Source organism: Oncorhynchus mykiss, chromosome 1, assembly GCF_057628025.1.
Source record: "Oncorhynchus mykiss isolate SJ-2025 chromosome 1, ASM5762802v1, whole genome shotgun sequence".
Taxonomy (NCBI): Eukaryota; Metazoa; Chordata; class Actinopteri; order Salmoniformes; family Salmonidae; genus Oncorhynchus; species Oncorhynchus mykiss.
In genome coordinates, this window is record NC_143022.1 from 86739285 (window position 1) to 86752391 (window position 13107).

Below are 13107 nucleotides of genomic sequence, written 5' to 3' on the forward strand. Positions count from 1 at the left end.
CCCCCCCCTCTAGGTCTCTGATCACTACTTTGTTTCCTTTTCTGCTTCCCTCTCCTACAACCCTACCTACTCAACCCCTACTCAGAAGGTAATGCGCTGTCGTAATCTTCTCTCTCTCCCACTACTCTCTCCTCTTCTATCCTATCATCTCTCCCTTCTACTAAATCTTTCTCCTGTCTGTCTCCTGATTCTGCCTCTTCGACCCTACTCTTCTCTATTCCTATGACTCGCACTGTCCCCTTTCCTCCTGGCTGGCTCAGCCCTTCCCTCTGTATCCGCTGCTAAAGCCACTTTATATCATTCTACATGTCGAAATTCTGCCTCTAACCCTAGGAAACTCTTTTCCACTTTCCTCCCCACCTCTCCCTCTCTCCTCCCTCTCTGCGGACGACTTTGTGAACCACTTTGAAAAGAAGATGGATGACATCCACTCCTCATTCACTCAGCCTATTGGGTCCACTGGTCCCACTCACACAGAACTACTCTGTCTTGACCTCTTTCTCCCCTTTCTCTCCAGATGAAATCCTGCAACTAGTGAGGTCTGGCCGCCTGACAACCGTCCCGCTCAACCCTATCTTCTCTTCCCTTCTCCAAACCATCTTTGGAGACCTTCTCCCATTTCTCACTTCCCCCATCAACTCATCGCTGGCCACTGGCTTCAAAATGTCCCCTCCTCAAGAAACCAACACTCGACCCCTCTGATGTCAAAAACGACAGATTTGTATCCCTTCTTTCTTTCCTTTCTAAAACACTTGAGCGTGCTGTCTCTGACTAGCTCTCTCGCTACCTCTCTCAAAATGATCTTGTTGACCCTAACCAGTCAGGCTTCAAGACAGGTCAATAAACTGAGACTGCTCTTTGTGTCAAGGAGGCTCTCCGCACTGCCAAAGCTGACTCTCTCCTCTGTTCTCATAATCATAGACCTACCGCTGCCTTCAATACCGTGAACCAACAGATCCTCCTCTCCACCCTCTCAGGGCTGGGCGTCTCAGGCTCTGCACTCTTTTGGATTGCATCCTACCTGGCAGGCCACTCCTACCAGGTGCATGGAGAGGATCTGTGTATGCAACATGTACTCTTACTACTGGTGTCCCCCAAGGCTTGGTTCTAGGCCCTCTCCTCTTCTCTCTGTACACCAAGTCACTTGGCTCTGTCATATCCTCACATAGTCTATCCGATCATTGCTATGCGGCTGCCACTCAACTACTTTTCTCCTTCTCCCCTTCTGACACCCAGGTGGTGACACGCATCTCTGCGTGCCTGGCAGATATCTCAGCTTGGATGTCGGCCCACCACCTCAAGCTCAACCTCGACAAGACGGAGCTACTCTTCCTCCCGGGGAAGGCCCACTCTCTCCAAGACCTCGACATCCCGGTTGACAGCTCCACAATGTCCCCCTCCAGAGTGTAAAGAACCTTGGCATGACCCTGGACAACACCCTGTCGTTCTCTGCAAACATCAAAGCAGTGACTCGCTCCTGCAGGTTCATGCTCTACAACATCCGTAGAGTACGATCCTACCTCACAGAGATAGCAGCACAGGTCCTAATCCAGGCACTTTTCCCCCCTTACTGGAACTTTGCTGAGAGCTACTTTATTGAGGAAAAACGTACTTAATATGACTGAGATACAGTGCCTTGCGAAAGTATTCGGCCCCCTTGAACTTTGCGACCTTTTGCCACATTTCAGGCTTCAAACATAAAGATATAAAACTGTATTTTTTTGTGAAGAATCAACAACAAGTGGGACACAATCATGAAGTGGAACGACATTTATTGGATATTTCAAACTTTTTTAACAAATCAAAAACTGAAAAATTGGGCGTGCAAAATTATTCAGCCCCTTTACTTTCAGTGCAGCAAACTCTCTCCAGAAGTTCAGTGAGGATCTCTGAATGATCCAATGTTGACCTAAATGACTAATGATGATAAATACAATCCACCTTTGTGTAATCAAGTCTCCGTATAAATGCACCTGCACTGTGATAGTCTCAGAGGTCCGTTAAAAGCGCAGAGAGCATCATGAAGAACAAGGAACACACCAGGCAGGTCCGAGATACTGTTGTGAAGAAGTTTAAAGCCGGATTTGGATACAAAAAGATTTCCCAAGCTTTAAACATCCCAAGGAGCACTGTGCAAGCGATAATATTGAAATGGAAGGAGTATCAGACCACTGCAAATCTACCAAGACCTGGCCGTCCCTCTAAACTTTCAGCTCATACAAGGAGAAGACTGATCAGAGATGCAGCCAAGAGGCCCATGATCACTCTGGATGAACTGCAGAGATCTACAGCTGAGGTGGGAGACTCTGTCCATAGGACAACAATCAGTCGTATATTGCACAAATCTGGCCTTTATGGAAGAGTGGCAAGAAGAAAGCCATTTCTTAAAGATATCCATAAAAAGTGTAGTTTAAAGTTTGCCACAAGCCACATGGGAGACACACCAAACATGTGGAAGAAGGTGCTCTGGTCAGATGAAACCAAAATTGAACTTTTTGGCAACAATGCAAAACGTTATGTTTGGCGTAAAAGCAACACAGCTGAACACACCATCCCCACTGTCAAACATGGTGGTGGCAGCATCATGGTTTGGGCCTGCTTTTCTTCAGCAGGGACAGGGAAGATGGTTAAAATTGATGGGAAGATGGATGGAGCCAAATACAGGACCATTCTGGAAGAAAACCTGATAGAGTCTGCAAAAGACCTGAGACTGGGGCGGAGATTTGTCTTCCAACAAGACAATGATCCAAAACATAAAGCAAAATCTACAATGGAATGGTTCAAAAATAAACATATCCAGGTGTTAGAATGGCCAAGTCAAAGTCCAGACCTGAATCCAATCGAGAATCTGTGGAAAGAACTGAAAACTGCTGTTCACAAATGCTCTCCATCCAACCTCACTGAGCTCGAGCTGTTTTGCAAGGAGGAATGGGAAAAAATGTCAGTCTCTCAATGTGCAAAACTGATAGAGACATACCCCAAGCGACTTACAGCTGTAATCGCAGCAAAAGGTGGCGCTACAAAGTATTAACTTAAGGGGGCTGAATAATTTTGCGCGCCCAATTTTTCAGTTTTTGATTTGTTAAAAAAGTTTGAAATATCCAATAAATGTCGTTCCACTTCATGATTGTGTCCCACTTGTTGTTGATTCTTCACAAAAAAAATACAGTTTTATATCTTTATGTTTGAAGCCTGAAATGTGGCAAAAGGTCACAAAGTTCAAGGGGGCCGAATACTTTCGCAAGGCACTGTACTTTTGGTCATGTAGTGTATGTGGACACCTGCTCGTCGACCATCTCATTCCAAAATCATGGTAAAAAATGTTTGACTTTATTTTATTTAACCTTTATTTAACTAGGCAAGTCAGTTAAGGACAAATTCTTATTTGCAATGACGGCCTAGCCATAAAAACCACAGACACACACACACACACACACACACAGGCACACATATCAGTACACATAGACACACACACACACACACACACAGGCACACATCAGTACACATAGACACACACACACATTTGTTTTAATATCCTAGTGGGGACCAAACAATTGATTCCCATTCAAATCCTATTTTCCATAACCCTAAATTTAAACCTAACTGTTAACCTAACCCTAATTCGATCCCTAACCCTAATTGTAACCCGAACCATAAACCTAAACCCTAAGCCTAAAGTAGTCTTTTTTCTTGTGGGGACCAGCAAAATGTTCCCACTTGTCTGAATTTTCCTCGTAAGGACTTCTGGTCCCCACAAGGACAGTAAAACCGCACACACAGTAACCGCACACACGAGTACATATGGACACTCACACACTATCTGTCACATCCTGTCTTCTCGTTAGTACTTGTCATCTGTCTGTGTGCCAGATGATTGGCAGGTGACTCTGTTGGAGCTGTTTGTCTCCTAGGCGCTCGCTAACGTCTCAGTACTTTTATCACGTCTCCTGTTGGGTTAGCATAGAACCCTGTCACTCACTAGAGCTACCTACTCTGGTGCTCTGAATACCTGAGCAGAGACCATGATATTGGTGTCAGACCAACACATTTCTTCTCAGCTAACATCACACGTATGAATGACATCATCTCCTCACATCACTCCCTATATCAGTTCAAATAGGATCTTTTCAGGATCTACTCTGCCTGAAGATACAGTATGAGGATCTACTCTGCCTGAAGATACAGTATGAGGATCTACTCTACCTGAAGATACAGTATGAGGATCTACTCTGCCTGAAGATACAGTATGAGGATCTAGGAGCCTGAAGATACAGTATGAGGATCTAGGAGCCTAAAGATACAGTATGAGGATCTACTCTACCTGAAGATACAGTATGAGGATCTACTCTGCCTGAAGATACAGTATGAGGATCTAGGAGCCTGAAGATACAGTATGAGGATCTACTCTGCCTGAAGATACAGTATGAGGATCTACTCTGCCTGAAGATACAGTATGAGGATCTACTCTGCCTGAAGATACAGTATGAGGATCTACTCTGCCTGAAGATACAGTATGAGGATCTACTCTACCTGAAGATACAGTATGAGGATCTAGGAGCCTGAAGATACAGTATGAGGATCTAGGAGCCTGAAGATACAGTATGAGGATCTAGGAGCCTGAAGATACAGTATGATAATCTACTCTACCTGAAGATACAGTATGAGGATCTAGGAGCCTGAAGATACAGTATCAGGATTTACTCTACCTGAAGATACAGTATGAGGATCTAGGAGCCTGAAGATACAGTATGAGGATTTACTCTACCTGAAGATACAGTATTAGGATCTAGGAGATTGAAGATACAGTATGAGGATCTACTCTGCCTGAAGATACAGTATGAGGATTTACTCTGCCTGAAGATACAGTATGAGGATTTACTCTGCCTGAAGATACAGTATGAGGATCTACTCTGCCTGAAGATACAGTATGAGGATTTACTCTGCCTGAAGATACAGTATGAGGATCTACTCTGCCTGAAGATATAGTATGAGGATTTACTCTGCCTGAAGATACAGTATGAGGATCTACTCTGCCTGAAGATACAGTATGAGGATCTACTCTGCCTGAAGATACAGTATGAGGATCTACTCTGCCTGAAGATACAGTATGAGGATCTACTCTGCCTGAAGATACAGTATGAGTCAAGAAAGAGAATGAGGAGAAAAAGGGAAGGAGGGTTAAGATGAAATCTAATGTTATTTGTCACATCCTCCGAATACAACTGGTGCAGACTTTACCGTGAAATGCCCTTCCCAACGACGCAGCGTTTTATAAAAGAAATAATGAATAGAAATAAAAAATAAAATACACAACAATGGAGCTGTGTAGAGGGAGTACCAGATCAACGTGTAGAGGTATTTGAGGTAGATTCCAGAAGGTCCAAAAGTATGTGGACACTTGCTCGTCAAACATTTAATTCCGAAATCATGGGCTTTAATATGGAGTTGGTCCCCCCTTTGCTGCAATAACAGCCTCCACTCTTCTGGAAAGGCGTTCCACTAGATGTTGGAATATTGCTGCAGAGACTTGCTTCCATTCAGACACAAAAGCATTAGTGAGGTCGGGCACTGATATTGGTCGATTAGGCCTGGCTCGCAGTTGGTGTTCCAATTCATCCCAAAGGTGTTCGATGGGGTTGAGATCAGGGCTCTGTGCAGGCCAGTCAAGTTCTTGCACTCCGATCTTGACAAAACACTTCTGTATGGACCTCGCTTTGTGCATGGGGCATTATCATGCTGAAACAGGAAATTGTAATTATTGTATACTTCTATCAGCCTGTCGTGTGTGTGCGAAGTGTTTTACAAACAGTTTTGATCTACTATTCTAAATAGTCTGACATCTCTCTTCTCCTTCATATTTACTGATCTGAAGACACAGTATGACGAAAGCAAACACTCACACACACACTCCAGGAACAGCTTCAGAGGTTTCATTAGGTGACTGTGTCGTACTGTGTTTAACTGTAATGCACTTGAGCGGCCACAGAGGCCCTCGGGTCTTCCTGCCAGGCTCCATACTGTCTCTCTAATGCATAAACTGTGTCTACTGCCATCAGAAAACTCTCACATTTCTCACTGTTTCAACACCCTGATACACTATCCAGATATGAGGTTATTAATCGTATTTACAAAGATCATAAGCAGTCTATGATATAGGTGATTTATTGTGCAGTAGATTGGAAAGGTAGTGAGGGGGCTGAGTTGGTTGCTGGCCAATGTCTCTCCTTACTCTGACTCTGTGTGTGTGTGTGTGTGTGTGTGTGTGTGTGTGTGTGTGTGTGTGTGTGTGTGTGTGTGTGTGTGTGTGTGTGTGTGTGTGCGTGTGTGTGCCATGAGGAAAAACTCTCCTCCACAGTGAAATCAGTGTAGGGTAAGAGCAGACTTCCAGTAATGCGTGTCACCATGGCTGACAATCCTAACAAACAAACATGTATACGTGAGAATGGGCAGTCACGTTGAAAGTCACTGAGCTCTTCAGCAAGGCCATTCTACTGCCGATGTTTGTCTATGGAGATTGCATGACGGTGTGTTCGATTTTATACACCTGTCAGCAACATGTGGCTGAAAGTCACAAAAAAAGCTTGCTCTCTGTTCCTTGCCTCAGGCTGCACACACTGTTCTCTCATTGGATTATTCTCAATTTCATCTTATCTTTACTAATTATGTAAAATTAGATTTGATTTAGAATGGTCCATTATGAAATGGGCAGGAACAGGGGCCAGAGAAAAAAGACATGTAATCTGTGTGCACTGGAAAAGCGAATGGAGGCCGCATTCCTGCTGGTTCGTTTCACTCAGGTTGGGTCGGCTCCTCCGGTTATTTCAATGCGCAACAGGTGATATTCGAGAGACTACAGACCATGTCCAATGCATATTCTGAGTTTTGTGGATATGAACCATATCCTGACAAATTCTGAAGACCTATGTGAACCGTTACAGAAAGCTGGGCATATGTCGCATGTCACTACTTGCATTTGAACAGGGGTTTTTTTTCTTCAAAAATGCCTTCTTAAATATGTCAACTGTCATGTGCCTTTAATAACAAACTCGTGTGCAATCTGTAAATATAAATAAAGTGTGAAATCACAAATCTGTTTAGACACTGAAAAAATACAGAATCTAACCATGATTGGTTGAGATAATGAGGGGGTTGGGACATTCAGGATTATTTTGAAAGTGTTTTCAGCCTGTCGTGAATCATCATGATGAATACACCCCTGGGGAAGAAGGGTCCAATCAGGGGATGTCTTTACATGACACGTTGTTGATACCCTACAGAATACAGAAAATGCCTAATGCATATTTTGAGTTTTGTGGATTTGCACCATATCCTGACAAATTCTGAATCCAGATGTCTTTTAGACATATATGATATTGGGATTACTCAGAATATCACACAGACATTTCCTATGGCCGGATATGGACTCATTTAATATCCTGAGATATGTGACATCCTATTTTCTGTCTTCATGTTGACAAATACTGACTGTATATATCGCATATCTCTATTTTTCAAGATATGAAGCTCTATTGATTCCAGATATGCTTCTCTTGGCTGAGGCCCATATCCGCTTGACAATTTCTGATACTTATTTGAGTTTTGAAGACATATTTAATAATTTCACAAATATTGAATCCATATAATTCTTTCAGACACTAGCTAAACTTTTTGTATTCCATCTGCATAAAGGCATGTGCAAACCACAAGCTAAAAGCATTGTAACTGGTAGCCTGGCAACAAGAATCACAGCCTTTCTGCTGTGGAGTTCCAACTGTCATGTTTGAATTTGGGCGCCACAAATGAGTTTGTAAACGGTGTGTGGTCGAACTGACAGCTGGAGAAACAAAGAAGTGAGAAGATGTTCTGAAAATACCTCAAAGAAGTTAACGCCAAAGTGAGTAGCTCATTTGAGATGTTTTATTTATCTTGATAACTAGAATCCCCCCTTCTCTCGGTGTCCTCTTTCTCTCTGCCTGGGTAGATCTCTCATTAGCTATGTACATACTGATGACGGAAGCTAGCTCTCTTATGAGGACCACCAACGTACAGCTACTGCATACTGATCACTGAAGTATACCTTCTTATAAGGACAGAGTGTGAAAACAGCCCCCCCATCCAACAGATTCAGTCTCAGCTGGCAAATGACAACAGAGTGTCGCACTCCCAGTTAATTAAATAGAACACACTCATCATATCCTCTTCCACCTGCTCTAAAGGTCATATCATTGTCCCTGTATACTTTTTTGTCACCATAGATCTTGTGCGTCACGCCACACTGCTATCCACTTCCTCTGTGACAGCTGCTGCTGGGTGTGTGTATGTGTGTGTGTGGCCAGTATTTAATTAGCTTTTCCTTCTCTCACTGCACTGTTAGTGCTGTTACTCTGTTCCCCTTATTACGGATTACTACCTCTCTCCCCGCACGCGCACACACACACACACACACACACACACACACACACACACACACACACACACACACACAGGAACACTTCCTCAAATGGTAGGATAACTGGAATCCCACCAGGAAGAGAGAGAGAAAGAAAGAAGTAACAGGGAGAGAGAGAGGTAGAGAGAAGTAGGTGAAAGAGAGAGAGAGAGAAAGAAAGAAGTAACAGGGAGAGAGAGAGGGAGAGAGAAGTAGGGGAAAGAGAGAGAGAGAAAGAAATAAGTAACAGGGAGAGAGAAGTAGGGGAAAGAGAGAGAGAGAAAGAAATAAGTAACAGGGAGAGGGAAGTAGGTGAAAGAGAGAGAGAGAGAAAGAAAGAAGTAACAGGGAGAGAGAGAAATAAAGAAGTAACAGGGAGAGAGAGAGGGAGAGAGAAGTAGGTGAAAGAGAGAGAGAGAGAAGTGAGGGAATGTGCTAGATGGAGAGAAGAGAGCTATAATAATAACAATAATAATTTACAGACAAAAATGACAAAGCTGTCTGTTATAGAGAGATAGGAAGCAGCCAAACAATAGTCTTGGGAAATGAGTTTGAGGTGATTTCTCTCTCTCTCTCTCTTTCCCTTCTTTTCCTCCCTCCTAACTCTCTCTCTCCCTCTATTTCACTCTCCCCCACTTGCTCTCTCCTCTCTCTATCTCATCTACATTTTCCAACTCTCTCTCCATCTCTCATTATCTCTCTCTCCATCCATTTTCAACCTCCCTTGTCCTCCCTTTCCTGCTCCCCATACACAGCTTGAGCAGATGTCATATCTAATGCAGTGTTCCCATCAGATGTCCATGAGAATAAGAGCTAATACACTATATATGCAAAAGTATGTGTACACCCCTTCAAATTTGTGGATTTAGCTATTTCAGCCACACCCGTTGCTGACAGGTGTGTAAAATCAAGCACACCGCCATGCAATCTCCATAGACAAACATTGACAGTATAATGGCCTTACTGAAGAGCTCAGTGACTTTCAATGTGGCACCGTCATAGAATGCCACCTTTCCAACAAGTCAGTTCGTCACATTTCTCTCCTGCTAGAGCTGCCCTGGTCAACTGTAATTACTGTTATTGTGAAGTGGAAACGTCCAGGAGCAACAACCATGGAAACGTCTGACCTCAACCCCATCGAACACCTTTGGGATGAATTGGAAGCCAGGCCTAATCACCTAACCTAACCTAACCTAATCAACTAACCTCACTAATGCTCTTGTGGCTTAATGGAAGCAATTCTCCACAGCAATGTTCCAACATCTAGTGGAAAGCCTTCTCAGAAGAGTGGAGGCTGTTATTGCAGCAAAGGAGGAACAACTCCATGTTAATGGCCATGATTTTGGAATGAGATGTCCAGGGCCAGGGAGTTCTTCAAGCGTGCAGATGGATATATCTGGGTGTTATTCACGATGTAGTTAGAGCAGATATTTTCCTGATGACATCGTCTTTTCTGGCTGGTTAGATCCCCCCCGCTCTATGTCTCCATCTCTCTCTCTCTCTCTCTCTCTGTCTCTCTCTCCATGTCTCCATCTCTCTCTGTCTCTCTCTCCATGTCTCCATCTCTGTCTCTCTCTGTCTCTCTCTCTCTCTCTCTCTCTCTCTCTATCTCTCTCTGTCTCTCTCTCTCTCTCTCTCTTGGTCTCTCTCTCTCTCTCTCCATGTCTCCATCTCTCTCTGTCTCTCTCTCCATGTCTCTCTCTCTCTCTCTCTCTCTATCTCTCTCTGTATCTCTCTCTGTCTCTCTCTCTCTCTCTTGGTCTCTCTCTCTCTCTCTCTCTCTCTCTCTCTCTCTCTCTCTCTCTCTCTCTCTCTCTCTCTCTCTCTCTCTCTCTCTCTCCACCTGTGTAATCTTCTCTGTTCTTTCCTGGGACTGGAGATGTCAACGCCTCTTGAATAACACCCTGATAAATCCATCTGCACGCTTGAAGAACTCTCTGGCCCTGGACAGAGTGCGTGCGTGCGTGCGTGCGTCAGTCTGTTTGCTGTCGGTCTCCAGACACCCAGAGGTCAGGGGTGTGTGGCAGCCTCCTCCTGTTCCTAGGCCTGCAGGTCACATTAACATTCTAGTCACACTGTAGAGTCAGGGGCATATATTTAACACAAACTATTTAAAATAGGCTACTAAAATCAAATCAAATAATTTCAAACCCGATTAAAAAGCAGATGCAGTTATCGGTATTAGAGGGCTGACTTAATGACCATGCAGAGGTCTAAGAGCAGGAGGGAAGGCAGTTTGTATGGCTGGCTGGGTGGCTTTATGGAGAGCAGAGATCTGTATATAATGGTGAGATGCTCATGTCTCCATCCTAACAACGGGAGTCATTGTCCCAAAGGTGGGAAGGCAGGCGCTTAGGATCAAAATAAGCCCATAGAAACAAATCCCGGTGCTGAGCTAGTGCGTAGCAGGCAGCTGATTGTATGTGAAGTGACATAACGTTTTGAAATAAAATACTAAGTGTGACCAAAGTGATGTAGTGACTCCAACGTCATTGAAGTGGAAGAGCTTGCAGATAGAAGCTCATAAGAACACTTTATTTGTTTATATGTTTATTTATTTACTTCCTATAAGCTGATTATAAACATTAAGCAGATGAACACTATTACATCATTTGTTGACCATTACGTGTATTTACCTCATTTAAAGGCGTATCGTTTGTGATTTACCTCAAATTACAGGACATCGTATTCCTTGTGTTTAGCATTCGCTACAGTTACCATTCTTATTTACATTCTTTGTTGTGTCAAACTGTTTCCAAGGCAACGCTCTCTCTCTCTCTCGTCTGTAGAAAGGTCAAGGCAGGGAAGAGAGTCCTGCTGTTAGTTGAAGGACTGTGTGTATCTCTGTTAGAGAGACTGGGCTTTAATGTTCTACTGCCTGTAGCCCAGAAGTCCAAAGGTGAAAAACTTCACAACCGTGTCTGCATCCCAAATGGTTGCCTAGTCCATCTATAGCGCATTACTTTTACATTGCTTTTCACTAAGGACAGGGGTGTTCCTGGTCATGCCACCTATGTCCCCTTAAGCAAAGAGTGGAAAATCACCTCAGGTAGGTTTTTATTTCATCTCTTCAATAAGAGGCTTTGTTCTAAGGCTCTGTCTTTATTCCCGCAGAAGATTCCAAGATGTGTACTGGGCAGCTCTGAGTTTCTAGAAGCTTCCAAGTTCCAAACATGTGGAGTTCCAGTGTAGCTCTGAGAGTTCTAAGTTCTCTGTCTCACATTCTTATGAGGAACCGGCACCACAGAAGCCTATATCCGTCCTAAGATTAAAATCAATAGTCTGCAGTTCCTCCCCCCATGTAGGAGGCAGCCATAGTCATCCACAGCTAATAACTAGGACGGTAATGTGTGTCAATAGCAAGTCCATTCTGTCATGGAAGGTATCATTAGATGTGAGAGAGCACAGTGCCTTGTAGCCACGTATAAGTACTGAGGAGCAGGAGAAGAGCCCTAGGAGAGTGCAAATTGAGATGGAGGGCGAATCAGAGTTGTTGCTTTTCACAGTGACACCTGCACTATTCTGCCTAGACTCCATATCTCATCATTATAATCAATTCATTATGATGTTTAACATGCTTACAGCTTCAGCCCAGCCCTCTTTATCTTACATAACATGTACACTTTTATCAAATCCACTATATTAGGCTTAGTGAGATTACCCAAGCAGATGATGAATGGAGAGCGAGAGAGACCCATGAGAAATAATGCGTTTTTTCCTACTAATAAATTCTACAGCGAGCACGGTGCCATACTGTTACAGAGTACCTTGAGAAGATCAGTTCAACTTTGAACAGCAGATTGGAAAAGGAAAGTTCACCGATTGGAAATTATGAGTGGCCATGAATCCATAGGGAGGCATTAGGGAATCTCATCTCTCACCGGATAGAGAGAGAACAGGAGGAGGAGGAGTGGAAGACCTTGAGGAAGAGGGGGATTGAGTTAAGGGCATTCACAGGGTGAGAGAGGGAGGAGAGTGTTTGTGAAACAGAACTGATTTTATTTAATCAGATATATAGTATTAAGCCCAAATAAAAAAGACATTTCACCTCATCTACAGTCTTGAGAGAGAGGATCTCAGCCATTGATCTCAGATATCTGAGTGAATCTCCCGTTGTGTTCTAAAACACTAAACAAAATGCTATTTGTCACAAAGGATTAAGCAGACAGACAAAAGACAGACAGGCTTTTATCTTAATTCATTTTTCCTCAATTTCTTGAATAATTTTTCCAATGCCGCCTTCTCAAAACACATAGGAGAAAAAGGTTTAAGGGACAGACAGATTATGGGACAGCCTCCCTCTAAGATACAGCACACATCCAGAGTTGTCTCCATGGAACAGAACAGTCTAGGCCTGAGGGAGTTAGACAGAGACCGAGAGGGAGAGGAAGAGGGAAGTCTGGTGTGACCCCTGCATTATGTTATTGACTGTACGTTTGTTTATTCCATGTAACTCTGTTGTTTGTGTCGCACTGCTTTGCTTTCTCTTGGCCAGGTCACAGTTGTAAATGAGAACTTGATCTCAACTAGTCTGCCTGGTTAAATAAAGGTTAAATAAAAATGACCAATGTGGCACAGAGCTCTGACTCATCTACTTACTGGATGATGCTCCTGTTATGTGGTTTTAAGCCTCTTCTTTGAAAGAGTCAGATCGGTCCCTCCCTCCCTCTGCAGAGGGA

At 43.5% G+C, this 13107-nt stretch overlaps 1 protein-coding gene and 1 long non-coding RNA gene across 14 annotated transcripts in view; both read left to right on the forward strand.

The window, feature by feature from the left end:
- Positions 1-13107, forward strand: part of LOC110530763 (E3 ubiquitin-protein ligase MARCHF8) — a 166187-nt gene that overhangs the window by 33197 nt on the left and 119883 nt on the right. The gene's annotated exons all lie outside the window — the stretch shown is intronic.
- Positions 8531-8779, forward strand: LOC149985673 (uncharacterized). Its single transcript, XR_016497632.1, has 2 exons — positions 8531-8568; positions 8679-8779. It is a non-coding gene; the product is annotated as an uncharacterized LOC149985673 (long non-coding RNA).